The sequence below is a fragment of the Paramisgurnus dabryanus genome, chromosome 19 (assembly GCF_030506205.2).
Source record: "Paramisgurnus dabryanus chromosome 19, PD_genome_1.1, whole genome shotgun sequence".
Classification (NCBI taxonomy): domain Eukaryota; kingdom Metazoa; phylum Chordata; class Actinopteri; order Cypriniformes; family Cobitidae; genus Paramisgurnus; species Paramisgurnus dabryanus.
Genome location: NC_133355.1, coordinates 32,547,897 through 32,575,571, shown reverse-complemented (window position 1 = coordinate 32,575,571; position 27,675 = coordinate 32,547,897). Strand labels below are relative to the sequence as shown.

The 27,675-nt window shown below is 43.5% G+C and overlaps 1 protein-coding gene and 4 non-coding genes across 5 annotated transcripts in view; all 5 read left to right on the top strand.

Annotated features, from left to right (window-relative positions):
• LOC135735099 (CMP-N-acetylneuraminate-beta-galactosamide-alpha-2,3-sialyltransferase 1-like) overlaps positions 1-27,675 on the top strand; it is a 473,227-nt gene that overhangs the window by 126,707 nt on the left and 318,845 nt on the right. The window lies entirely within an intron of this gene.
• Positions 7,271-7,344, top strand: trnai-aau (transfer RNA isoleucine (anticodon AAU)). The gene has a single exon. It is a non-coding gene; the product is annotated as a tRNA-Ile (tRNA).
• Positions 7,605-7,676, top strand: trnaq-cug (transfer RNA glutamine (anticodon CUG)). Its single transcript has one exon. It is a non-coding gene; the product is annotated as a tRNA-Gln (tRNA).
• trnap-agg (transfer RNA proline (anticodon AGG)) lies at positions 22,089-22,160 on the top strand. Its single transcript has one exon. It is a non-coding gene; the product is annotated as a tRNA-Pro (tRNA).
• On the top strand, positions 23,623-23,694 carry trnaq-cug (transfer RNA glutamine (anticodon CUG)). The gene has a single exon. It is a non-coding gene; the product is annotated as a tRNA-Gln (tRNA).

Here is a 27,675-nt window from a genome sequence, read left to right as displayed (position 1 = left end):
TCAATGGCAATTGCATATAAAATACCTGAGAGACCACACTTATTATTATTAATAAAAGAAGTGCCAAAACCAAATGCCTCAAGGCATTTAAAGAGAAAACCATGATCAACCCGGTCGAAGGCTTTCTCCTGGTCTAGAGAAACAAGACCAATATCCAGATTGTGTACTTTGGCATAAGAAATCAGGTCTCAAATCAGGAAAAGATTATCAAAAATAGTGCGGCCAGGAATACAATATGACTGGTCCGCATGAATTACAGATGATATGCAGAGTTTAATCCTATTGGTTAGAGTCTTCGAGAAGATCTTGTAGTCGGTACCCAGTAATGAAACTGGACGCCAGCACTTGATATCCTCTAGGTCGCCTTTTTTGGGGAGTAAAGTGATCACAGCCCTCCTTAGACTCACAGGTAAGATGCCATTTTTTATACTTTCCTTGAAGACAAGAAAAAAATCATTTCCGATGACTGACCAGAATCGTTTGTAAAATTCTGCATTTAATCCGTCCAAGCCGGGAGCTTTACCAGGAGACAAATCTTAAACAGCTGAGGATAGTTCTTCCAAAGTCAGTGGTTTCTCAAGCTTTAATTTTTCTCTTCCTGAGAGCTGAGGTAGATCTTGGAGGAGTAGATCAGCCATTTCCTCCTCACAGGGATCAGCAGTGTAAAGATTCTCAAAAAAAGATTGTGCATGCGAAAGTATTCTTTGACCGTCAGTAGTTTCCCCCCCCTCAGGGAGCTTAAGGCAGCTTAAAATTTTCTTGTCCACAGTCTTCTTTTCCAGTTTAAAGAAAAAGGATGTAGGAGCGTCCATGTTGTTGGCAGTTAAAAATCTTGCACGAATTAAAGCCTCCTGGGCTCGTTCCTCCAGAAGGCTCCGCAAAAGAAATTTATTCCGTTCTAGAGTCTCATTGATATCCGCACTATCCCCTTCAGTATTAAAGCATAGGATCTCTTGCTCTAGCTGTGCCATCTTCTTATCCAGGGTATTCCTAGTATAAGCGGAGAAGTTCTGGCAAAGCACTTAAATGTGGACTTTACCGATGTCCCACCACTGACTTAGTGACTTATATTGTTTTTTCCTCTCTCTCCACATCTCCCAGAAATAAGTGAAAGCGTTAACAAAGTTTTGATCTAAAAGCAACTTATTATTGAATTTCCAATAAGAGTGCTTGTAAGTGTTTTCAGCAGTGGTAACATCAACAGATAGTAGATGGTGATCAGAAAGACCAGTAGGAAAAATAGAACAGTTATAAAATTTGTCTCTCTTGCATCTTTGTACATAAATCCTGTCTAATCTAGCCCCAGATATAATATTAGTATTAACTTTCATCCAAGTATATTGTCTAACCAGTGGAAAAGATTCTCTCCAGATATCTACAAGGTCATGATATGTGACCAAAGACCTAAGGATATCAGCAGACTGTTTATGTGGTTCCAAATGATTCCTATCCAGAGTGTGGTTAAGTGTGCAATTAAAATCCCCAGCCAAAACAACAATCCTGTTGCTAGAAACATCACTGAGAGCGGTCTTAAGCTTTTCAAAGAAGAAAACACGTTCAGACCCAATATTTGGAGCATACACGTGAAAAAAAGGAAAATCGAATCCATGAACTTTCACATCAACTCTCAGCATTCTACCTGTGACTAATTCAATAATATTCACAGGCTGTTCTTTAAATTCAGGTGCCAGCAGAATAGCGACCCCTGCACTCAGAGAGGTGCCATGACTTAAAAAAGTTTGTCCTTTCAATTCACATAACCACTGTATCTGATTATCAGCATCTGTATGAGTTTCTTGCAAAAACACTATGCTTGCACGTTTTAAAGTCACATAGTCGAAAAGACTAGCCCTTTTAATAGCATTACGACACCCATTAATGTTTAAAGAACTAAATCTCAAAGGTGCCATAAAGGTAAGAGTAAGAAAACTCAGTAAAAACAAGCTGAAAAAGCCTCTCCAAAAAGACAAATCCATATTTACTTTTTAACATGCGTGTTCAAAACACTTCTAACACTGCTAAGGAGCTTTTTCCGACGATAGCGCTTAGGTTTGTCGAGCTCATCTAACGACGCCCCTTTCATTGCCACTGTACCCGATACCACAAACAGTTTTAAATCAGGAAAATAATTTTCAATTTTCGGTTTGCGAAGTCCCTTTGTGGTGTCCAAAAAATTATTAATTTCTTTGACAGAATAAAGTTTTGACTTACCGCCAGAGGCAGGCTCAGAATCAGTCACATCATAATCACCCATTTCAATATCGTCGTAATCCTAATCAGAATCTTCCGTCTGTAACTTAGATTCCGTGAGTTCTCGTGATGAATTAAAATCTTTACTTTGGCTTAACTGGTCGTCCGCAGCCGTTTTGTCCATTTGAATTTGATTTTCAACACAAATCGAATCAGCATTAGACACAGCCTGCAACTGCGCCTGTATTAGCTTAGCCCCGCTTCTGCCTGCGGAACAGCGGGCGTGTGACTTGGGCCAGCCGCCTACTTAGAGGTAGCCACCCCCGGTCTCCCTTTGGGCGTTTCATCCGGCACAGAGATCGCTCCGGCCGGCTGGGGTTGTACTTCCACAGCGGCCGCAGCAACATCCACACCTGAAGCCCTCCCGCTGTTCTCTGCATCCACAGCTGGAGCCACAACAGCATCTGCCGGCTTGTTCCGATTCGGACAAGTTTGTCTAACATGCCCGAAACCACCACACACAAAACATTTCATGGATTCAGAACTAATAAAAACAGTATAGTCCTTTCCATCAAAACTTAATTTCGCCGACAGGTTTAGAGGATCACTTTGGTTATTTAAGATCATAAAAGCCTGTCGCCGAAAAGACATTACGTGCTTTATTTCTGCGTTCTTGCACCCGAGCGGGATCATTTTGATAGGACTTATTATTTTGCCATACCTCTGGAGTAATTGTTCTAATGTTTCATTTTTGATAAAACGAGGTACATTAGAGAAAACAACCTTTTTAGATGGGCTCGACAACGGCAAAACAGTTACAAAGGAATCTTTGATAGTTAATCCACTTTCAATCAATTCATCTACCATTAGACTTTCACGGAGAAAGAAAACATTAGCCTTGTTCATGCGTGAGGCAGACAGAATATTATTGCCCCCAACCACCGCACTTACGGCTATCAAACAGTCTTCTACCGACACATCAGCATCAGGCATACATTTGCATCCATGCCTGAGCGTCAACCGCGAGAAATCTCTCGCATCCATTATCCTAGATCACTGACCGAAGTCAGTGATAACTACCCACACAGCAGGAGACTCATATGCGGATCCGCGTTCAAGTCGCCAAACCCTTGTGACTGTCACATTCGTTTTGGAGCCGCACAGAGGATCAGCTCCGCCTCCGGCAGCGCTGTAAATTCTACTGTCAAACAGCGGATCCTGAACAGACCCATGTCGGATCCTCGGACGCGCGTTTACTGAATGGTTAAACGATGCACACCTGTCAATCAAGACTTTCTTTGCTGGGATACGGTTGAGCTGAACCCTCTTTTGAGTAAGTATTAATTTATTTATATAATTGTGGCAGTAAACATTGTTTTTTGATCATCCTGTATACTTATGATTGGAATGACGTAGATATTAGGAAAACTTTAGCATGTTCACTCGTGGATAATGGTTTAGCCCTAGCTGTGCATTATTAAGTTTGCATGTTGGCAATTTTGGTTTAGTGTATCTGCCATCTTCTTTATAATGAAAATAAATCTTTGGCAATTTAATCATTGTTTGACTCGGTTCAGACTCACGGTCACACTGCAAGATGCCATGTGACCTAATCAGTGACTAAATGAATGCAGGTGTCAGTCAGAGCGACTGTGGGGTTGGTAAAGACAATCTTCTTGTCTGTTATTTTGAGCGTCTGTTAACAGGGTAATTTAACCAGAGTGTGTAACAAATTCCATTTACAGTTTTGGTAGTACTTTTAAAGTGATTTTTAAGGATACATTTACTCAAGTACATTTTTAGTGAAAGAACTGCATTTTTACTTCATTCGGTGGCATTACTACGATAAGCATACTTGACTTTGGATGCTACCATAAACAAAAACATCTGTCTGTTTGATTACAGGTGCTGTGTTCAACCTGGAAACAGATTGGGCAACGAGGAGACGTGTAATGGGAGAAATGATTAAAAATGCGGAGCGGATGCAGCGGGAGGCCACGGCGGGTCCGCGATCCGCCTTCATTGCGGATCCGTCACTGCGCGCAAGTGGACGCCGACACGGGTCCGTTTCGCGGGTCCGATCCGGAAGCCGCGATACCTCCGCGGCTGATCCGCCACGGAGTCCTTTTGCTGTGTGGGTACCTCACCTAACTTACAACCTATAACAAAAAGAAAAATAAATAAATAATTGTTTAGTCCGAAGAAGAAGGAAAAATCTCACTCAGACAGAGCCCTCGCTCACGCCAACCTACTCCTTCCACTCACTCCCAGCATGCACTCGTGTGAGAGAGAGAGAGAGAGAGAGAGAGAAAAGATGGAGAGAGAGAGAGAGATGGAGAGACGGAGAGAGATGGAGAGAGAGTGAAAGAAGAATAAAGGTCTGACATCAGGTACCCAGGTCAGGGAAGCTAAAAGACAATAAACGTGTCAAAAGTATATAGCCATGGCACTCCTCTCATTATATGCCCCTTCAAACTATATATTAGGGATGGGCACGAGTACTCGATTGCTCGAGTACTCGAACGTGGCATCGATGATCGATCACGAAAACGATGATCATGTGGGTTAATTTATTTATTTATTGTGGATATGGCGGCATTAGGATGTCTGGTAAGCATTACAAGCGCATGTGGTAGTAAAGACTGGGTCTGGAGATGCGTGTTTGACGTCGTGTCAAGCTACGCAGACCGACGTATGACATCAGTAACATTACCATGCGTGATTCAAAAACAAACAGATAATTCCGCGCGACCGCACAGCAGAAACCCGCCGATCCGCGCAATGCGCGGCAGCCCGCCAGCCCGCCGATCCCGTGAAGCCAGCCACAACTCACATCACTGAGGCACTATGGTTTAAAAGGATGTCGTGATTTTCGGAAATACAGTCAGTCAGGTGCAAAATGTACAGCGCCGTCAAAAGTTCAATGGATTATCATCTCATATTTAAACATCAAATGTCAAGAGATACCAGAGAGCCATACGAGCATTACCATTACATCTTGACTGAGGTAAGAGGACGACACGACACAGCTAAACGCGCATGATAGCAAAACACTTAAAGCTGCTTAATGTTATGAAGCTTGAACTTTGACTGGACATGTTTAAAAGTGCGCTGTTTTTGATGCACATCCACAAAGGGAGTTAAACTTTCTTTTTTTTTAGATAACTTAGTTGAAGTCTTGCATTTTATGCAGATAGATGCACGTTGTATATTTATGTTGTATAAAGGCTTAATATTATGCAGAGTGCGTCAAATAGAAAGGGCTTCGGTTTGTGTTTATTAACCCTTTAGTTTCACTTCATCACGCAGCTTTTCCTGTTAGAGGTTTCTGTTAAAAACATTTAATTCATTAAAAATCTAGTATGTGTTCATTGTTCTGTCGTAGTTTCTTCAAAATTAAGTTTTATTTGAGTTTTTTAATCAAAATATTTTCATTTTCACCATGACGTGTACGCCCCGCCCCTTTGATTGCCCCACCCCCAGTTAATCGAGTACTCGTTCTTCAGACCTATGGATTAATCGAAATGAAAAAAGACATAAATGCACATCCCTACTATATATAGTTGAATAAAATTATGTATGTTCCCAGCAATACATAAATTTACAACCCTACTATAGTGATTGTATTTACTAGCTGCTGACCAACTTCAAAAGTGCATAACTCGGATGTAAAAATCATTAAACAATTCCATAAATGTTTCTTAGTTTAAAAAAAGCTTTTTATTTTATAAATTTTCCGTTATTGCACTTTATTTGTAAAGATGTTCCTATAATTAAAAACAACTAGTTTGAGATTTATATTCCCTTGTCGTTTTTGAACTACAGTAGAATTCTGCACCTCTCCCCGCTGTAAAAAAGTAACTTTTACTCTGAATAAAGTTAAAATGACTTACTTTTTACTTTTACTTGATTGGATTTTTAGACCAGCAACTTAGTAAAATATTATTAAAGTAACTTTACTTTTACTTGAGTACAAGATTTTATTACTCTTTCCACCTCTAGTTTACGGATGATTTATAGAATTTTCTCCTAAAATCTAATATCAACACTTGAAAAATGCAATAAAGACATGGCTTCTAAGATGTTACTTGACTTTACAATGTACACTAAGTATTGGGATGCCCCTTCTAATAAAGATGTTTGGGGTGACACAGTTGCCACCCCAAACAGAGCGCAGCTGTCTCACAGCAAGAAGATCCCCTGTTCAAGTCCTGTCTGGGCCAGGAGGCCTTTCTGTGTGGAGTTTACATGTTCTCCTTGAGTCAGCATGGAATTACTCTGGGCACTGCATTATTTGGTTTCCTTCCACAGTCCAAAAACAACACACGTTGATCTATACACACACACAGAAACCGAGGGAAGGGCAATTTGACATCTCCAATTCACCTAACCTGCATTTCTGACTTTGCCAATAACCAGTTCTCGCCATGAATATAGCCATAGATGCTGAACTGGCTTTAATAGTAAATTAACATATTTATCTATTCCACTTTCTCCAATCAATACAAATATTAATGCTATACCATACAGACCATGTCAAATAATTTTGTTTCCATCTATGTTGCAACAGTTTTGGAAAGGACTTTTTCTGTGCTGAAATGACTGTGGCCCTGTGAACAAATCATTAAAGGGTTTGGGTGATGAGTGTTTTGTTCAGAGCCTGTAATTCATAACAAAGGTGTTCAGCTGGGTTCAGGTCCACGATGATGCAGACCAGTCGACTTTTCTCACACCATTTCAAATATTAAAAAATAAGCATGTACTAATATCGTTAAGAGCTTATTTTGACACCAGCCCAACACTAGGGCTCATTGTGGCTAAACAGAGGAGCAGGACCCAACAGGCCCATCCCCAGGAACTGCTTGAGGAAGCTGGTGACTGCGTTGTGGTCACATGTTTCCCAGTGGCATGGCAAAAAGGACACAAGGCTTGGCTCGTTGGTCTAGGGGTGTGATTCTCGCTTTTGGTGCGAGAGGTTCCGGGTTCAAATCCCAGACGAGCCCATATCTAGCTTTGTTTCTTGATGCTGCTACACTGTGGAAAATTCATGTCAGTCTTGGCAGAACCATTGCTGCTCCATGGCCGGTAAGCTCATTTGGTTAGAGCGTGGTGCTAATAACGCCAAGGTCGCGGGTTCGACCCCCGTACGGGCCAAGGCTTTTCTCTACATCCTATTGCTGACTGCTATATTGCTGTGATTTGTCATGAAAATTCCTGCCTGACCAACCTGTCTTGCTGAAATAGCTCAGTTGGGAAAGCGTAATCCTGAAGATCTAAAGGTCCTTTTTTCGATCCCGGGTTTCGGCATTGCGGGCCGTTTCCTGGCAGTTTGGCTTGCTGTGGTTTTGCTGACGGTCCCTGTCCGAGTGTCCTTTTCTCTGTGACCCAGTGGGTCAGGCAATCAGGCAAAGAGTGGTTCCATGGTGTAATGGTTAGCACTCTGGACTCTGAATCCAGCGATCTGAGTTCAAATCTCGGTGGGACCTGTAATACTTTTTGGGTATCCAAGGGAACAGTGTTTCTTACCCCAAAACAATCCCCACGCCCTTTAAGCCTTTCTACCAGAGCACCCAGGATGTAGACAAAAAATTTGTTAATTCAAGCAACATTGAGCACTTTTCCAGTTCTCCCTGGCGATGGGCCAACAACGCACAAGTCGCCAAATTTCAGCAAACCTAAGGACATTACAAGGAAGCAAATTAAACATGTACGAAAACTTAGGATAAATGAAAAATGCATTGACGTTTAGGACAAAAGAAACACGCAGCTCATGTGTACAGGCCAAAGGAAACACACAATCTGACAGTGAAATGTATTTAAAAGACTTACCAGCAATGACAGGAAGACAAATGAACATTGAAAAAAATGATTCCAATTTTAAATCGCAACAAAATGCTCTAGGAATGTAAAGCTCCTGCTCCATGTTGCTTTGAGAAATAACATCTGTATAGGAGACGTTCATGTGTGTGCTCAGGTGTCATACTGAGGACCGACACTGGGACCTGTTGGCTTTTTGAGGCAAAACGTAAGAGCAGGACCCAATGTAAAGCTTCAACTTACGGTCTGTAACATCAGAGCAATTCACAACAAACCACAACCACGTGGAGAATGCAGGCATCGATCCCGCTACCTCTCGCTTGCGCCTACTGCTTCCCACCGAGTGAGCCAAAGCCCGCATAAGCCAATCACGTTTCTTCCTGTGGCTTACTTTTGACCAATCACGTTTCTTCCTGTGGCTTACTTTTGACGAATCACGTTTCTCTTCTGTGGCTTACTTTTGACCAATCGCGTTTCACTCCCATGGCTTACTTTGGACCAATCGCGCGTTCCTCTCCTGTGGCTCACTTTTGACCAATCGCGTTTCTCTCCTGAGGTAAACTTTTTAACCAATCACCGGCAGCTGTTATTATCATCTTTGAGTTAGCGATAGGTAAGTCTTGTTTACTTCGTTATTAGATATCGGTCATTATTTGTTAAAATAATGTGTATATGTTTGGAAAATTAAACTAGCCTATATAGCTGTCTAGCATGTATTGGACATGTTTTTTTCTGTGCAGTTTAACACTGTGGTTAAGTTCACGTTAGTTTAACGTTTGCAAATGTCATGACATTCATTAGACATTCGGCTTCATACTCATTAAAGTTTAACTCTCGGATTTCAGTCCAAAACAATAAGAGATAACTGTGGTTTTATAAATGATATGTAAAAATATCCTCATGACAGGAGGATGAAAGATAAACGTTCCTAAAAATATCCATTTCATAGCACAAGGACCCTCTTGGGGTAATATGTCTTTTATGTGCTATGAAAGGATATTATTAGGAAAAAATGGTCATCCTTCTGCCATTGGGTCGTATTGATAAATTATTTAATTGATTAAATAAAAACAGCAAATGCTAGAGTCAAACGAATTATTATTATTTAAATGAATATCAAATATAAAATCAACTTTAATGCAGTAACGTACATCAGATATGCATAAACACATAAACTACAATACTGTTTGGCCTAAAGGTATCAAACCAACTTTAAATTACTTAGTATTATTCTCTATCATGCACAAGGCTTGTTTTTTAGATTCTTCTAGGCCCCTAGAATGGTGATGTTTAAGACGACAGCTTTGGAAATAGAAGTAAATTTCAGACTTAATATTTGACTTATATTGACATATTTTATATACGGTATCCGAGATTCCTTCCCCTTTAGAAAACTCATCAGCAAGCCAGTTTATGGTCATTGTTAGGAACGACTCAACTCAGGAATCCCAATGCAGAGGGTTTTAATGAGTAACACAATGTTGTCAGTGGGTATGTATAATAGAAAAACACTCAATGTCTTCATGTAATGTATGTAAAGGCAAAACACTCAAAGTGGGAAACCCAGCAGGGCTGTAGGACATCCACTATCCGTAGACACTCGATACGACTCTTCACGGGGCACAGAGAGAGTTCCTGGCGGGGCACGGCGAGAGAGAGAGAGGCTGTCAGAGACCTCAGCAGAGTCCGTGCTGGACAGCGCACCGGCAGTCCGAGTGAAGCGCAGAACCACGCGCCCGAGAGCGCACTGCGGCCGGACAGCGCAAGGAGCGGGCAGGCGCTGGGAGAATCCACTGACAGAGGGTTCGTTGAGGCTAGACGGCGACACACCAAACGGGAGAGACTGACAGCAGGACGGGGAATCCTAAGAGGCAAAGGCAGCAGAGAGCACGGTAAACAATCCCAACTAAATGACTACAAACACACACTCGACACGACAGGACTAGAACTAGACAAGCTAGCGGGCAGGTTCACACAAAGACGAACTTGCAAAGAACAAAGGAAACGAGGGGAATTTAAATCAAACCGGATAGGACAATAACAAGGATCAGGTGTGGGACGCCGGTGCGAAGAGTCAGAGACAATGAGATCACCAGGTGGAAGGCGCGCACGTGTGGAGCTGTCAAAACAAAAACACAACACAAGTGAAACAAAGACAAAGCAGCCAATAAAACCGAAATCATGACAGGACTCCCCCCCCACGACCGCCACCGGGCGGTCCATGAGGGGGCTCACCCCGTCGCCGGCGGAGATCCTCTATCAGCCCAGGGTCCAGAATGTCCCGGGCCGGTACCCAACACCTCTCCTCCGGACCATAGCCCTCCCAGTCTATGAGGTATTGAAATCCCCTACCCCGGCGACGCACATCTAGAAGGGACTTAACAGAATAAACAGGAACACCATCTACGAGCTGAGGGGTGGGAGGGGCGGGGGCAGAGGGAACAGGGTTAAGGTGGGAAAAAAGAACCGGTTTCAGCTTAGAAACATGGAAAACCGGGTGAACCCGACCGAGTGCTGGGGGCAATCTGAGCCGAACCGTCACGGGATTAATAACCTTCACTATGCTGTATGGCCCAAGGAATCGTGGAGCCAGCTTGCGAGAGGGCTCACGGAGAGGTAAATCCTTGGACGAAAGCCATACTTTCTGCCCACCGATAAAACGGGGCGGAGGTCTATGGTGACGGTCGGCCGCGACCTTGGTTCGTCTGGAAACCTGACGTAATGTAAACCTAGCCTTCCTCCAGGTGCGTTTGCAACGACGGACGAAGGCCAGCGCAGACGGGACCACCGCATCAGGTTCTTGGGACGGGAATAAAGGAGGCTGAAACCCCATGGACGCCTCAAAAGTGGACATATTCAAGGAAGACACGGGGAGAGAATTATGGGCGTATTCGACCCAGGGTAGCTGTTGGCCCCAGGAGCTCGGATATTGCGATGTCAGACAGCGGAGAGCTCTACCTAAATCTTGGTTAGCCCGTTCACATTGCCCGTTGGTCTGAGGATGATACCCAGAAGACAAGCTTGCTGTGGAGCCTATTTGTCTACAAAATTCCTGCCAGAAACGAGAAATAAACTGAGGACCCCTATCTGAAACAACGTCTGTGGGCAGACCATGTAAGCGAAAGACGTGTTCGATCATAACCTGGGCAGTTTCCTTAGCAGTGGGTAATTTGGGCAAAGGGACAAAGTGAGCCGCCTTGGAGAAGCGGTCGACAATGGTCAAAACAACAGTGTTAGGGAGAGGGAATGGGTAACGGTTTAAGTAGACCAATAGAGGCTTGATGAGAGGCCTTATTACGGGCACAAACCTGACAGGCTAACACAAACTGTCTGACATCGGGACCCATAGAGGGCCACCAAAAACGCTGACGTACGGTAGCCAACGTTCTCCGAACCCCCGGATGGCAAACAAACTTGGACTCGTGACCCCACCGGATGACCTCGGAGCGAAGCGCATTCGGAACCCACAATCGCCCCGCTGGGCACCCCTCTGGCACTTCCCCCTCCCGGCCGGCCCGTCTCACCCGTTGTTCTATTCCCCAGCGCAGGGCACCCACCACCCGCCCCTCCGGGAGGATGGTTTCGTCCCCAGCGGAACCGGGGCTTTCGAACAAACGAGAGAGAGCATCGGGCTTAGTATTCTTGGAACCGGGCCGGTACGAGAGGGTGAAGTTAAATCTGTCAAAGAAGAGCGCCCAACGAGCCTGACGAGAAGATAACCTCCTGGCTGAACGGATGTATTCGAGATTCTTATGATCCGTCCAGACCAGGAAGGGCTCCGAGGTCCCCTCTAACCAGTGACGCCACTCACCCAAAGCCAGTCTGACCGCCAGCAGCTCCCGGTTGCCTATGTCATAATTTCGCTCTGCTGGGTTTAACCGATGGGAGAAAAAGGCACAGGGATGCACCTTGCCATCCTTAGCAGACCGCTGAGACAAAACGGCGCCTACCCCGACATCTGAAGCATCCACCTCCACAATAAATTGAGCAGCCGGATCTGGAATAGAGAGAACAGGAGCAGAGATAAACCGGGACTTTAAATTATCAAAGGCCTCCTGAGCACTGGAATTCCAGACAAACCTCTCCTTAGTGGAAGTGAGAGCAGTAAGAGGTTGAGCAATCTGACCATAATTTCTGATAAACCGCCGGTAAAAATTGGCGAAACCCAGAAATCGTAATAAATCCTTACGGGAGTTGGGGACTGGCCATTCGGCCACCGCTTTGATCTTGGCTGGGTCAGGACGGATCTCACCGGGGGCAACAACAAAACCCAGGAACGAAACTGACTTACGATGGAATTCGCACTTCTCCGCCTTGACATACAGCTTATTCTCTAACAACCGGCGTAAGACTCGGCGGACATGCTGAGTGTGTTCCTGCATAGAGGGAGAAAAGATGAGAATATCATCTATGTACACAAAGACAAACTTGTTAATCATGTCTCTCAGCAGATCATTGACCAGAGTCTGGAAGACAGAGGGGGCGTTACAAAGGCAGAACGGCAGAACGCAGTACTCAAAGTGTCCGGTAGGGGTGTTAAAGGCTGTCTTCCATTCATCTCCCTCTCTTATACGCACCAGATGATAGGCGTTGCGTAAATCTAGCTTAGTAAAGAACTGCGCCCCCTGCAGGAGCTCAAACGCAGTAGACATTAAAGGAAGGGGGTACCTATTCTTAACAGTAATGTCATTTAAACCCCTATAATCAATACAAGGGCGCAGGGAGCCGTCTTTCTTGCCAACAAAGAAAAACCCCGCCCCTGCGGGCGAGGTGGAGGGACGGATGAGACCGGCACGCAGGGCATCATTAATATACTGGTCCATAGCCTCTCTCTCAGGACCCGATAAAGAATAAAGTCTACCCTTAGGCGGAGAAGTGCCGGGGAGGAGATCAATAGCACAATGATATGGCCGGTGAGGAGGAAGGGAGGTGGCCCGGGCTTTACTAAACACCTGAGCGATATCCGCATACTCCGCCGGGACTCCGGTCAAATCGACCGCCGGAACCTGAGGAAGAGAGAGAACAGAACCAGAAACAGCAGAACCAAGAACCAAGACAAGACTGAGACCAAGACAAAATAACACTATGCTGCCAATCAACGTGAGGATTGTGTTGCGCTAGCCAACCATGCCCTAAAATAATTGGAGATAGAGAAGCATGAAGAATATGCAACACAATCTCCTCATGATGATTACCAGACACAGAGAGACTCACGGGGGGGGGTGCAATGTGTGATCCGCGCCATCTGCTGCCCCTTTAGGGACCAGACATCCAAAGGGGATTGGAGAGGGACAACCGGGACACCCCAGGCGCGAACCAGCGCTTCATCAATGAAGTTGCCCTCCGCGCCAGAGTCGAGAAGGGCAGTGGATGGATGGTCACGCCCGGCGAAGGACAACATGACGGGGAGTTGGGTACTAGAAACAGGGGAGAGCTTTGAAGAAGTGGCGCCCACCAGGACTCCCGTATTCACTGATGGGCGGCGGCTTTTAACGGGCAGGTCCTGGCGAAATGTCCGGGTTTTCCACAATAGAGACAGAGGGCATTCTGCAACCGCCTCTCTCTCTCCTTTTGTGACAGGCGCATGCGCCCCAGTTGCATAGGCTCCGACTCGACTGAAGGTGACATAGGGGCAGAGGAAGAAATGGAGGTCTCATCCACAAACACACGCTGGCGCAGAGAACGGCGCTGACTGCGAAGCATCTTCCAGGCTTCAATCCGGAGAGCTAGATCAATTATGGCATCAAGAGTGGGGGGAAGATCGTGAACAGCGATTTCATCTTGAAGCCCGTCTGTCAACCCCTCGACAAACTGCGCTCGAAGAGCCGCTTTGTTCCAGTGGCAGGCAGCCGCTAAGGTCTTGAACCCAATGGCATACTCGGTGACAGAGTGTCTTCCTTGAACCAAATGTGCCAACCGAGCCGCAGCGGCGTCCCCGCGAACGGAGCGATCGAAGAGTTTTTCCATCTCCTTGCGAAATTCATCGAAGGATCGGCAGCAAGGATCGCCGGCATCCCAAACGGCTGTAGCCCAATCACGAGCCTTGCCAGTCAGCAGGGTAATGATGTATGCAACCCGGGTGCGCTCAGATGCATAACGACGTGGCTGGAGGGCAAAGACCAGGGAGCACTGTGATAAAAACGCTCGACAGGAGGCAGGATTGCCATCGTATGGAGGTGGGGCTGAGGCATGAGGCTCCGTCTCAAGCTGCTGACTAGTCTGCGAGGTGTTCTGCCGCACCTGGTCAAGCCGGGAGGAAAGGTCGGACATGCGTGTGGATAAGTCCTCGACCTCCTGTGAAGTGGTGGTGAGACGAGCCGAGTGTTGGCCTAACCATGAGCCCTGCTGGGCGAGCGCCGACCGGAGAGCATCAACCTCCGCGGGATCCATCTTGGCAAGTTCGTCCTGTTAGGAACGACACAACTCAGGAATCCCAATGCAGAGGGTTTTAATGAGTAACACAATGTTGTCAGTGGGTATGTATAATAGAAAAACACTCAATGTCTTCATCAGAAGAGGAAGTATGTGCGAGGGGTTACTTTTAACACGTGCAGCAAATGTGGGCAGCCCAAAACGAAAGAGTTTGGCCATAGCCGATATGGTAATTTTGCTTGCGTGCCTCAAATGGCAAATCTTTAGAGGAATGGTTGGCAGAGCAGCGCCAGCAAGAAACATGTCAAACTCCACCACCTCAATAAATAACATCTTTCCTGTATATATTGTACATATGTGTGCGTGTGTGTGCTGTGATCATTTCAATATTTGTGTGTATTTATTTTAATAAAACATTTTACATCTGAAGTGTCTGTGGATCTGATAAATAAATCTGATAAATCATATCAATCAAATCATATCCCACACAAAAACACATCTTTAAAGAAACATTTTTATATAAACATAAAAAACATACAAATTTACCTTACTTACATTACCTTATAAACACGTAATATTCTATAAAAAAAAAACACAAAATAATGAATATCAATCAATATAATGATATGTCATAGTAGATAACTAATAGAGGCACAGTTAAATTAACCATGTTTTTTGTGGTAAAAGTGTAGTAACCATGCTTTTTATTAATTTTTATATAAACATAAACAAGTAATATTCTTTTAAATAATAATATACACCAAATTATTAATATCAACCAATATAATGATCATAGATAATAGAGGCATAGTTAAATCAACCATTTTTTTGTGGTAAAAGTGTAGTATGGTTTTTATTCATTTTAATATAAGCAGGTAATGTTCTTTAAAAAAAATAATATACACAAAATAATAAATATTAATCAATATAATGATATGCCATATAGATAACTAAATAGTAGCGTAGTTAAATTAACCATGTTTTTTTGTGGTAAAAGCGTAGGAACCATGCTTTTTGGTGTATTGTTTACTGTGGAAGGACATCCGGTTTGTGACGTCACGCTGAACAGATTGTGCATCGTAGCTCCGTCGAGTTCATCATCTAAAAGCTTTTTTTACCATCTTATTCCTATTTATATAATATAACTTATTAGTTTTACATAGGAATACTTTACCGTGACGATTATTGAGCAGTACTACCACGTGAAACTATTTATCACTAATAAACACCCAGTGTTAGCATATAGCCCACTAGCATCCACAAACGGTGGAGGCTGAAGCTAGCATTTTCCGATCTAATGGCGGATTCATCTGATATATGCTTTTCTGACCTGTCCTCACCTGAGCGGGAAGCTGTGGAGGAGTTGTTTCCCGGTTTTAGCAGATCCAAGGCGAGGTACAGCGCCCACTTCACCCTGCCTTCCGACGTCCACAAGCGATCGAGGCGCGCAACAAACGAGCATTCCACGCGATGCAGCTTCACGGACCGTGAACGACATGAAAGCGATCGGGAAGCTGTGGAGGAACCGCTGCCCGGCCTTCGCAGATTCAGCAAGCCAAACATCACCCTGGCCCCAGACGTTCACAGGCGACCGAGGCGTGTCACAACCGAACACCCCACGCGATGCAGCTCCGGGGACCGCGTTCGGGTAAACGAAGACGCCATCGCCCAGCATGAAAGCGGTAAGACTCCGCTTGTTATTGTAACATGTACTACCTGCCACATGTATAGTTTAGCTTCTGCTGTTAGCATAGAGGGGTTTACATGCACTAAGTGTATTGAAGTATTAAGGTTAACTGAGAAGGTTGCTGAACTAGAATCGCGCATCCGAACGCTAGTTGAGGATAGCAAAACCGCTAATGTTACTGTCGCAAATAATCTATCGAGCGAAAAGACTTATGGCTCGGTTCCGACATCAGATGCTAATGTAAATATTACAAATACTGTATCGAGCGCGCATAGTGTTTATCATAATACACATGGCTCGGTTCCGTCATCAGAGTCAAGTCGGCGGTCAAACTGGGTGACTGTTAGGCGGCATAGTCATATAAGGCGTCCTTCTAAGACCCATAACGTTACGGTAATTTCTAACAGATTCGATCCCCTAAGGAGTATACCAGCTGAAACACCTTTTAAAAGTGCCCTGGTCATTGGAGATTCTATACTCAGGAACACTAACATTGAGGCACCAAACACCATAGTCGACTGTATACCGGGAGCCAGAACGTCTGACATTAGATCCAAACTTAAAGTGCTGGCTAATGCTAAGCGGAAGTTTTCTAAGATTGTTATTCACGCCGGCACGAATGACACCAGGCTCCGCCAGTCGGAAATCACCAAAGATCCTATTAAGGAGATGTGTGAAATTGCAAAAACAATGTCAGACAATGTAATATGCTCTGGTCCCCTCCCCGCCTACCGGGGAGATGAAACACATTGTAGACTAGTGTCTCTCAATGGATGGATGTCAAAGTGGTGCCCTCAGCATAATGTAGGGTTTATAGACAATTGGAAGCATTTCTGGGGAAGACCATTCCTCCTAACACGAGATGGCCTTCATCCGTCATCGGAAGGAAGCGCTATACTCACTAGAAATCTGATCAATAGTCTTAATTCTGATATAGTCTGACTATCCAGGGCCCAGGTCAGGAAACAGACGGATCGGCTTAACCGTCCGTCTGTTAGCTGCCGTGATATGTCAAGACCACTTATATCCCAGCACTTCGAGTCAATCTTACCGAAATATCAGCACATTTCAACTGTATCTGTTCCCCGAACAAATAAATACAGGGCACCGCTTGTTACATCTGGTACAAATCTGATTAAAATAAAATTAGAAAAAAATACATTAACAGATGAATCTCGAATGTTAAAATTCGGCCTTCTTAACATTAGATCGCTTACCAATAAAGAACCTATTGTCAATGAAATAATTACAGACCAAAACTTAGATGTACTCTGTTTAACAGAAACCTGGCTTAAAGCAGACGACTACATTAGTTTAAATAAATCCACCCCACATGACTATTATTATAAACACGAACCTCGATTAAAGGGGAGAGGGGGTGGTGTAGCTACAATATACAACACAATTTTTAAAGTAAACCAAAAATCTGAGCTATAATTTAAATCATTTGAAGTAATGTTGTTAAATATGGAAATAACTGATCGTAACCACAAACAGCTTTCTTTTGCTTTAGCGACAATCTATAGACCACCGGGCCACCATGCAGATTTCCTTAATGAAATAGCAGATTTCCTATCTGAGCTTGTAGTCACTGTAGATAAAGCTCTTATTGTTGGTGATTTTAATGTCCATGTGGATAACCCAAAAGACGCATTAGGACGTGCGTTTATAGATGTTCTAAATTCTCTCAATATTAGACAAAACGTGACAGGGCCAACGCATACTCGTAAGCACACATTAGACTTAATTCTGTCACTCGGACTCAATATTAATGACGTCGAAATATCACCTCAGAGTGATGCAGTTTCTGACCATTACCTTGTGTCATACACTGTACTTCTAGATAGGATCACTCAATCCACAACATGCTACCGACTAGCCAGAACAATAATTTCCACCACTAAAGATAGCTTTATTAGCACTCTTCCAGACCTGTCCCAAATGAAACATGTAGCAGATAACTGTGACGATCTAGATATTGAAATAGAAAACCTAAACAATGTCTGTTCTAACACATTGGATGCCGTTGCTCCCATTCGAAAAAAGAGATTCAAAGAAAAACCGCCAGCTCCATGGTATGACCATCACACCGCAGCACTTAAAAAGGCAGCTAGAAAAATGGAAAGAAATTATAGAAGCACAAAGTTAGAAGTATGGCGCGCAGCATGGAAACAGAGTGTTAAACACTACAGACAGGCTATTAAAACCGCCAGATCTACATATCTTAGCAAGCTTATAAATGAGAATCATAATAACCCTCGTTTCCTCTTTAGCACAGTTGCGAAACTGACTAGAAACAAAGAACAAACAGAAACCAATAGTAAACTTCAACACAATAGTAACGACTTCATGAACTTCTTTTCTAACAAAATTTCGGCTATTAGGGAAAACATCGTAGCTACCCAAGCAGCCACCACTCTACCCATTAGTTCACTTAACACTAGACTACCATACGAACATCTTGATTCATTTAAACCTACTACAATAGATGAGCTCTCTAAACTAGTCACATCATCCAAATCATCGTCCTGTATATTAGACCCCGTTCCCACAAAACTACTTAAAGAAGTATTCCCTGTAGTGTCAACCCTGGTTCTAAATATCTTTAACTCATCGCTAGAAATAGGATACGTTCCAACAGCTTTCAAACTAGCAGTTATTAAACCGCTGATTAAAAAAACACAGCTTGACCAAGGAGAACTTAATAACTTTAGACCAATCTCAAATCTCCCTTTTCTTTCGAAAATATTAGAAAAGGTAGTGGCAAGCCAGTTACGCACAATCTTGACAAATAATAGTACATATAAAAAGTTCCAATCAGGATTCAGGCCCCACCATAGCACAGAGACAGCGTTGCTTAGAGTTACAAATGACCTCCTATTAACATCCGATTGTGGTGAAATCTCAATTCTTATATTACTAGACCTTAGTGCAGCCTTTGACACAATAGATCACAGAATCTTACTAAATAGACTAGAAAACTATGTTGGTATCAGTGGTCAGGCGCTAGCCTGGTTTAGGTCATATCTAACCAATCGCTATCACTTTGTTTATGTAAATGAGGAAGAGTCATATCACTCCCTGGTTAAATACGGTGTACCGCAGGGATCAGTTTTAGGCCCTATCCTGTTCTCGTTATACATGTTACCCCTAGGAGACATTATCAGGAAACATAACATAAGTTTTCACTGCTATGCGGATGATACCCAGCTTTACATCTCCTCGCATCCCAGCGAAACACACACGTTTTCTAAGCTAAAAGACTGCATTAGCGATGTTAGTGACTGGATGGCACATAACTTTCTTAAGCTCAACTCCAATAAGACAGAGGTACTTATTATTGAACCAAATCGCTACAAACATAATATGTCAGATTACAAATTGCACATAGATGGCTGTACTGTGGTGCCATCTTCCACGGTTAGGAACTTAGGTGTGATGTTCGACAGCAACTTATCCTTTGATAGTCATATCGCCAACGTCTGCCGCACAGCATTCTTCCATCTTAGAAATATCACAAAAATACGCCATATACTGTCTACATCTGACGCAGAGAAGCTTATACATGCTTTTATGACCTCTAGAATAGACTATTGTAACTCGCTACTCGGGGGATGCCATTCAAATCAGGTCAACAAGCTTCAGCTAGTTCAAAACGCTTCTGCAAGGGTACTTACTCGATCTAAGAAGTATGACCACATAAGCCCAATTCTGGCATCTTTACACTGGCTACCAGTTAAATATCGCATCCAATTTAAAATATCACTAATCACCTACAAAGCTTTAAATGGCTTAGCACCCTCATATCTTAGAGAATTACTATCAGAATACAATCCATCACGCACACTACGGTCGCAAAATTCTGGCCTATTGATTATCCCTAGACTATCAAAAGTGTCTAAAAGTGGAAGATCCTTTTCCTACTTAGCCCCTAAGCTCTGGAATGATTTACCAACCGATGTACGAGAATCAGACACAGTCGATCAGTTTAAATCTAGACTTAAAACTTTTCTCTTCAACAAAGCATTCGCATAATTTGTCTAGTAAAGGTTCTTAACTCGCAATAGTTATTTTCACGGAACAAAGCACTCACGGTCATAACACAGACCAACCAAATAAATAAATAAAAACCTTTTCTGCATGAACACTTAAAATGAATTGCATTAAATAGTTTGCCACCGTTTGCCACTGAACCTGCATTAACGACGACAGTGGGGCTTCCGGCCTTAGTCAAACGGTTTGGCACATATGGTTGGGTTGCGATTTTGGTGCTTTCGTGTGTCTTGTGAATAGTATGCCATACAGACCCGTTTGCCACTGAACCTGCATTAACGACGACAGTGGGGCCTCCAGCCTTAGTCAAACGGGTTGGTATGTATGGTCGGGTTGCGTTTTTCGCGCTTTCGTGTGTCTTGTGAATAGTATGCCATACAGACCCGTTTGCCACTGAACCTGCATTAACGACGACAGTGGGGCCTCCAGCCTTAGTCAAACGGGTTGGCACGTATGGTCGGGTTGCGATTTTGGCGCTATCGTAAGTCTTATGAATAGTATGCCATACAGACCCGTTTGCCACTGAACCTGCATTAACGACGACAGTGGGGCCTCCAGCCTTAGACAAACGGGTTGGTATGTATGGTCGGGTTGCGTTTTTCGCGCTTTCGTGTGTCTTTTGAATAGTATGCCATACAGACCCGTTTGCCACTGAACCTGCATTAACGACGACAGTGGGGCTTCCGGCCTTAGTCAAACGGGTTAGCACGTATGGTCGGGTTGCGATGTTTTTGGCGTTTTCTCCTGGTCCTGTAAATGGTATACAATATAGACCCGTTTGCCACTGAACCTGCATTAACGACGACAGTGGGGCTTTAGGCCTTAGTCAAACGGGTCGTCAGGTTTCATTTTCTCTTAAAGATCGGAAGGTGACCTTTATTTACCATGTATACCCTCGCATTGGGCCCCCAATTTGCTAAATCCTCAACTGTGGATAATATAATTATGCCGCAATAGTTAGTCTGTCTGGAACTAAGCTGAGTTAAACCATATCACTGTGTGACACTTCAATACATATGAACGGCCTCTACGCTAATACGATTTTGTTTTTCTCTCCCTGTCTCGTCCTCGACCGAGGACAACGAGACAAACAGACCCAGTCCCGGTAGATGTGAAAGTCGGCACACCTCTGATCTACTGGTCGTCCTTCAACGTTATGCCCAGCTGATGCCTGACCAACGATCACCGGCAGAACCGCTTAATCTCCGCTTAATCTCCTTAACCGTTCTCCCAAGGGTTTTTCCCTCCTAGGACTTATTTTTCCTCGGATAAAAGCACAGGGTTTTTTTTTCTCCTAGGGGGTTTTTCACCCCGGGGAGGCAGCCTTTTTTGGGCTTTACCTAGCTTCCTCTTCTATACGTTGCTTAAGTACTGCACTTATAATATTGAGTCATAGCCGCAGCAAATTTAACTGCTCATGCTATCATGTATTTTGTTGTGCTATCTGTCGTTTTTCTGTGCTTTTCACTGCTTCTATTTATGTAAAGCTGCTTTGAAACAATTGACTTTTGTGAAAAGCGCTATATAAATAAAATTGAATTGAAATTGAATTGAATTGTTTACTATTAGCAAAACCATGTTTAATTTGTGGTAACCATGGTTTTACTACAGTACATTTTTTGTAAGAATTTGTTGGATACTTCGTCACGCAGATCACGGGTTCGAGTCCAGCCCGCGGAGGGTGACTTGTTTCACATATAACTAAAACTACTGTAACATGACATAACGCACAGGAAAATATCCCGAATATTGTTACAGGCGAAATCTGGCGCCGTGTACCCGCTTTTTGCGTCTGTTTCGCTTGCGTGCGGGGGCGCAAAGATTGGGCCCCTTCCTTTGCGCAGCGAGCGCTCTACCATTTGAGCTAATTCCCCTTCCTCTGTCTCTTGACTGCTTTGGCTTGTTGAAAGGTGGCTGCGACGTTGTGGGAAAGTGTTTGTGAGGGCGGCAGGGCTGGCACCAAACAAGTGGCTCGTTGGTCTAGGGGTATGATTCTTGCTTAGGGTGCGAGAGGTCCCGGGTTCAAATCCCGGACGAGCCCTCTTTAGACTGATCCCTATTAGCTTTAACACACAACACCGCTGTGTATGGCAATCCTGGCAGGAAAGTAATGTCAACGAGAAACCTGCAATGGACGTCAGAGACCTCTCAGCGACGCGTCCGCCTTTGGCCTTTCCAGGTCGAAACCATGTCCGAGGGGGTCCTTGTTTGTTAACCCCTAGACGATCCCCCTACCCTTTAAGCTTTCTACCGGAGGGCTTGCTGTTTTAACAAGCGATGAGTTAATTTCAAGCAACACAATTGACTCAACCCGAAAAATGACCCAGGCTATTCGACCTACTCCCTCCTGGCTGGCAGAAGCACATCATCCTGGCCACTGGGCCTGGGTAGGTACCCTGAGGTGCCTGGAGCTATGAGACTTAAATATACAACCAGGCTACTGATGCATGGTGTCCAATTTAGTTTACGGATGATTTATCTGAATTTTCTCCTAAAATCTAAAATCAACACTTGGAAAATGCGATAAAGACATGGCTTCTAAGATGTTACTTAACGTTACAACTTACACTAAGTATTGGGATGCCCCTTTTAATAAAGATGTTTGGGGTGACACAGTTGGCACCCCAAACAGAGCACAGCTGTCTAACAGCAAGAAGGTCCCCTGTTCAAGCCCTGGCTGGGTCAGGAGGCCTTTGTGTGTGGAGTTTACATGTTCTCCTTGAGTCAGCATGGAATTACTCTGGGCACTGCATTATTTGGTTTCCTTAAACAGTCCAGAAACAACACACACGTTGATCTATACACACACACAGAAACCGAGGGAAGGGCAATTTGACATCTCCAATTCACCTAACGTGCATTTCTGACTTTGCCAATAACCAGTTCTCACCATGAATATAGCCATAGATGCTGAACTGGTTTTAATAGTAAATTATTAATTTATCTATTCCACTTTCTCCAATCAATACAAATATTAATGCTATACCATACAGACCATGTCAAATAATTTTGTTTCCATCTATGTTGCAACAGTTTTGGAAAGGACTTTTTCTGTGCTGAAATGACTGTGGCCCTGTGAACAAATCATTGAAGGGTTTGGGTGATGAGTGTTTTGTTCAGAGCCTGTAATTCATAACAAAGGTGTTCAGCTGGGTTCAGGTCCACGATTATGCAGACCAGTCGACTTCTCTCACACCATTTCAAATATTAAGAAATAAGCATGTACTAATATCGATAAGAGCTTATTTTGACACCAGCCCAACACTAGGGCTCATTGTGGCTAAACAGAGGAGCAGGACCCAACAGGCCCATCCCCAGGAACTGCTTGAGGAAGCTGGTGACTGCGTTGTGGTCACATGTTTCTAAAGGTCCCTGGTTCGATCCCGGGTTTCGGCATTGCGGGCCGTTTCCTGTCAGTTTGGCTTGCTGTGGTTTTGTTGACAGTCCCTGTCCGAGTCTCCTTTTCTCTGTGACGCAGTGGGTCAGGCGCTCAGGCAAAGAGTGGTTCCATGGTGTAACGGTTAGCACTCTGGACTCTGAATCCAGCGATCCGAGTTCAAATCTCGGTGGGACCTGTAAGACTTTTTGGGTATCCAAGGGAACAGTGTTTCTTACCCCAAAACAATCCCCACGCCCTTTAAGCCTTTCTACCAGAGCACTCAGGATGTAGACAAAAAATTAGTTAACTCAAGCAACATTGAGCACTTTTCCAGTTCTCCCTGGCGATGGGCCAACAACGCACAAGTCGCCAAATTTCAGCAAACCTAAGGACATTACAAGGAAGCAAATTAAACATGTACGAAACTTAGGATAAATGAAAAATGCATTGACGTTTAGGACAAAAGAAACACGCAGCTCATGTGTACAGGCCAAAGGAAACACACAGCTCATGTGTACAATCTGACAGTGAAATGTATTTAAAAGACTTACCAGCAATGACAGGAAGACAAATGAACATTGAAAAAAATGATTCCAATTTTAAATCGCAACAAAATGCTCTAGGAATGTAAAGCTCCTGCTCCATGTTGCTTTGAGAAATAACATCCGTATAGGAGACGTTCATGTGTGTGCTCAGGTGTCATACTGAGGACCGACACTGGGACCTGTTGGCTTTTTGAGGCAAAACGTAAGAGCAGGACCCAATGTAAAGCTTCACGCTTACGGTCTGTAACATCAGTGCAATTCACAACAAACCACAATCACGTGGAGAATGCGGGCATCGATCCCGCTAAATCTCGCTTGCGCCTACTGCTTCCCACCGAGTGAGCCAAAGTAAGCCCGCATAAGCCAATCACGTTTCTTCCTGTGGCTTACTTTTGACCAATCACGTTTCTCCCTGTGGCTTACTTTTGACGAATCACGTTTCTCTTCTGTGGCTTACTTTTGACCAATCGCGTTTCACTCCCATGGCTTACTTTGGACCAATCGCGCGTTCCTCTACTGTGGCTCACTTTTGACCAATCGCGTTTCTCTCCTGAGGTAAACTTTTAACCAATCACCGGCAGCTATTATTATCATCTTTGAGTTAGCGATAGGTAAGTCTTGTTTACTTCGTTATTAGATATCGGTCATTATTTGTTAATATAATGCGTATATGTTTGGAAAATTAAACTAGCCTATATAGCTGTCTAGCATGCATTGGACATGTTTTTTTTCTGTGCAGTTTAACACGGTGGTTAAGTTCACGTTAGTTTAACGTTTGCAAATGTCATGACATTCATTAGACATTCGGCTTCATACTCATTAAAGTTTAACTCTCGGATTTCAGTCCAAAACAATAAGAGATAACTGTGGTTTCATAAATGATATGTAACAATATCATCATGACAGGAGGATGAAAGATAAACGTTCCTAAAAATATCCATTTCATAGCGCAAGGACCCTTTTGGGGTAATATGTCTTTTATGTGCTATGAAAGGATATTATTATGAAAAAATTGTCATCCTTCTGCCATTGGGTCGTATTGATAAATTATTTAATTGATTAAATAAAAACAGCAAATGCTAGAGTCAAACGAATTATTATTATTTAAATGAATATCAAATATAAAATCAACTTTAATGCAGTAACGTACGTCAGATATGCATAAACACATAAACTACAATACTGTTTGGCCTAAAGGTATCAAACCAACTTTAAATTACTTAGTATTATTCTCTATCATGCACAAGGCTTGTTTTTTAGATTCTTCTAGGCCCCTAGAATGGTGATGTTTAAGACGACAGCTTTGGAAATAGAAGTAAATTTCAGACTTAATATTTGACTTATATTGACATATTTTATATACGGTATCCGAGATTCCTTCCCCTTTAGAAAACTCATCAGCAAGCCAGTTTATGGTCATAGCCATATTTATTACCACAGTAATATGGTTTACATGTAGCTTATTAAATTACCATTACACACTTAACGTCAGATTGCTAGAGGTAATAGTCTCTTTCTAATTTTCATTTCAGAAAATGTATGCGTATCCGGTTTTTCAACGGCAATCGGCAACATCAAGCCGACTCCTCATGGCACCATCAGCAGAGGCAAAGCGCCTAGAAAAGCTTGAGTCCGGAAGGGCCAAAAGTAAAGAGGAGGTGCTGGCAGAGGCTAGATCTTTTGTCAGCACAAATGGTGGAGACCCCAGTGACCAGTTTTTAGTACTGGCCCACTGCAAACTTCAGTTTGGGAAGTACCAGGGCCAGCGATTTAGATGGCTCCTGGAAAACTCTCTGGGGTATGCAGTGTATTTGGTGCTTAGCAGTTCCAGTGAGAAAGCCCATCCAACCCCGCTGTCAGAAAACAAACAGCTGTACCTGCAGTATACTTCTCTTATTAGAGAGATGGCAGAAAAAGCGGAGAAGTATAAGAGAAAGCAGGAAATGCAAGCAGAAGCCCATGCAACTGGAGACCAAGGCTGCTTGATGGTGGAGTTTGGTGACTTCCAGGGCCGGTCCATGAAGGAAGTTTATGAGGACCAGAGCAAGCAGGCCCAAGCCCTCATCAGGTACCTGGTAAAGGCAAATGCCAACCCCAACACCAACATGGCCATTTTCAAGATGTATGTCTTGAAAAGACAGGTGTCTGCTGTGGGCACCCGTGTATGCCAGCCTGAACCTCAAGTTGCAACCTCCAGTGCCTCTGCACCTCCACCTGCAACCTCCAGTTTCTCTGTACGTCCACGTGCAACCTCCAGTGCCTCTGCACCTCCACCTGCAACCCCCAGTGCTTCTGTTCCTCCACCTGCAACCTCCAGTGCCTCTGCACCTCCACCTGCAACCTCCAGTGCCTCTGTACGTCCACGTGCAACCTCCAGTGTCTCTGCACCTTCACCCGCAGCAATCCAAACTGGTGTACAGCAGAGCGCCACTGTGAAAGCGCTGTTGATGCGTGGCAAACATTTGTCTCCTTCTCACCTGGCGAGAAAACTCATGTCACCAGTGAAACACTGTGAGTAGGACTGTGTGAATATAGAATTTTCCTTACAGCGGTTTTACATGTATTTATGTATCATTATGGCAAATTTGTTTTTTGTTTCCAGATCCATTACTGCAGTCCACTTTACCTCCTCCAGCAGCAGAACCCCCAGCCACACATTTGACCCGAAGGCAGCTTTTCACTACTGGTAAGCACCATCTTACATAAATTTGTCTCATAAGTTTACGGTGAACAACATAACATAATAACAGTTTTATTATTATTTCTGCTCCAGGCACTTCCGTTTCCACTGCTGAAGATGATGATGAGGAACTGGTATTTGCTGCATCACAATGTGAAGCACAGATAAATACAGGTGTGGCATATGACACAGATGCAAATATTATAAGAATGTTTTTGTGAAAAAGCAGAAGCATTTTTTTTTATAAATAATCAACATTTTTAACAATTTTTTGTTTACAATACAGAATTATGTCACATCTTGCCTCAAGCTGGATGTATGCTTTGAGCGCATTTCTTCGAAACCGTAAGGATGTTTAAAGGTGTCAGTGTATTTGGGTTTCCGAACGTACCCGTTGTTAAACAATCACTGCATAACTTCTTCACACCGCTTGCACTTCTCACTCACTCTTTAGCTCCACCTAAGCAGACAGGATGGTTGGGATCATTGTTGTAATTATTAGAGGAACATCTTTTCCTTAATGTGTCTGTGTGCATGCTTCATGTCTGTGGGCATCATTCATTTATACTAAATTCACCACGTCTCATATCCTTGCTCCATTCTATCTAATTTACACATCAACATTTTATCCCAGCAAGCAAAAACCGAAACCCAATGTAGTCCAGCTATGATTAATCCACTTCTACCCTAAAATAACCTTGAATACATTTTCATGCTGTTCTTGCCTAAATAACTTTGAGATGTATGATATTCCATTATGTAAGCAAAGTCAACAGGTGTTCAAGGTGTTTGCTTTCATTTCTTTTATATGCATCATCTATTTGTGTGCTATGGTTAGACATCTGTTAGACTTTCATGAGCAGCCCAAATTCTGCCTTATTTTAGCCAAAATTGCTTGCTGGGATCTTACATTAATAAAGTGTACACTGGGTTCTTTGCTTCTTAACACTAG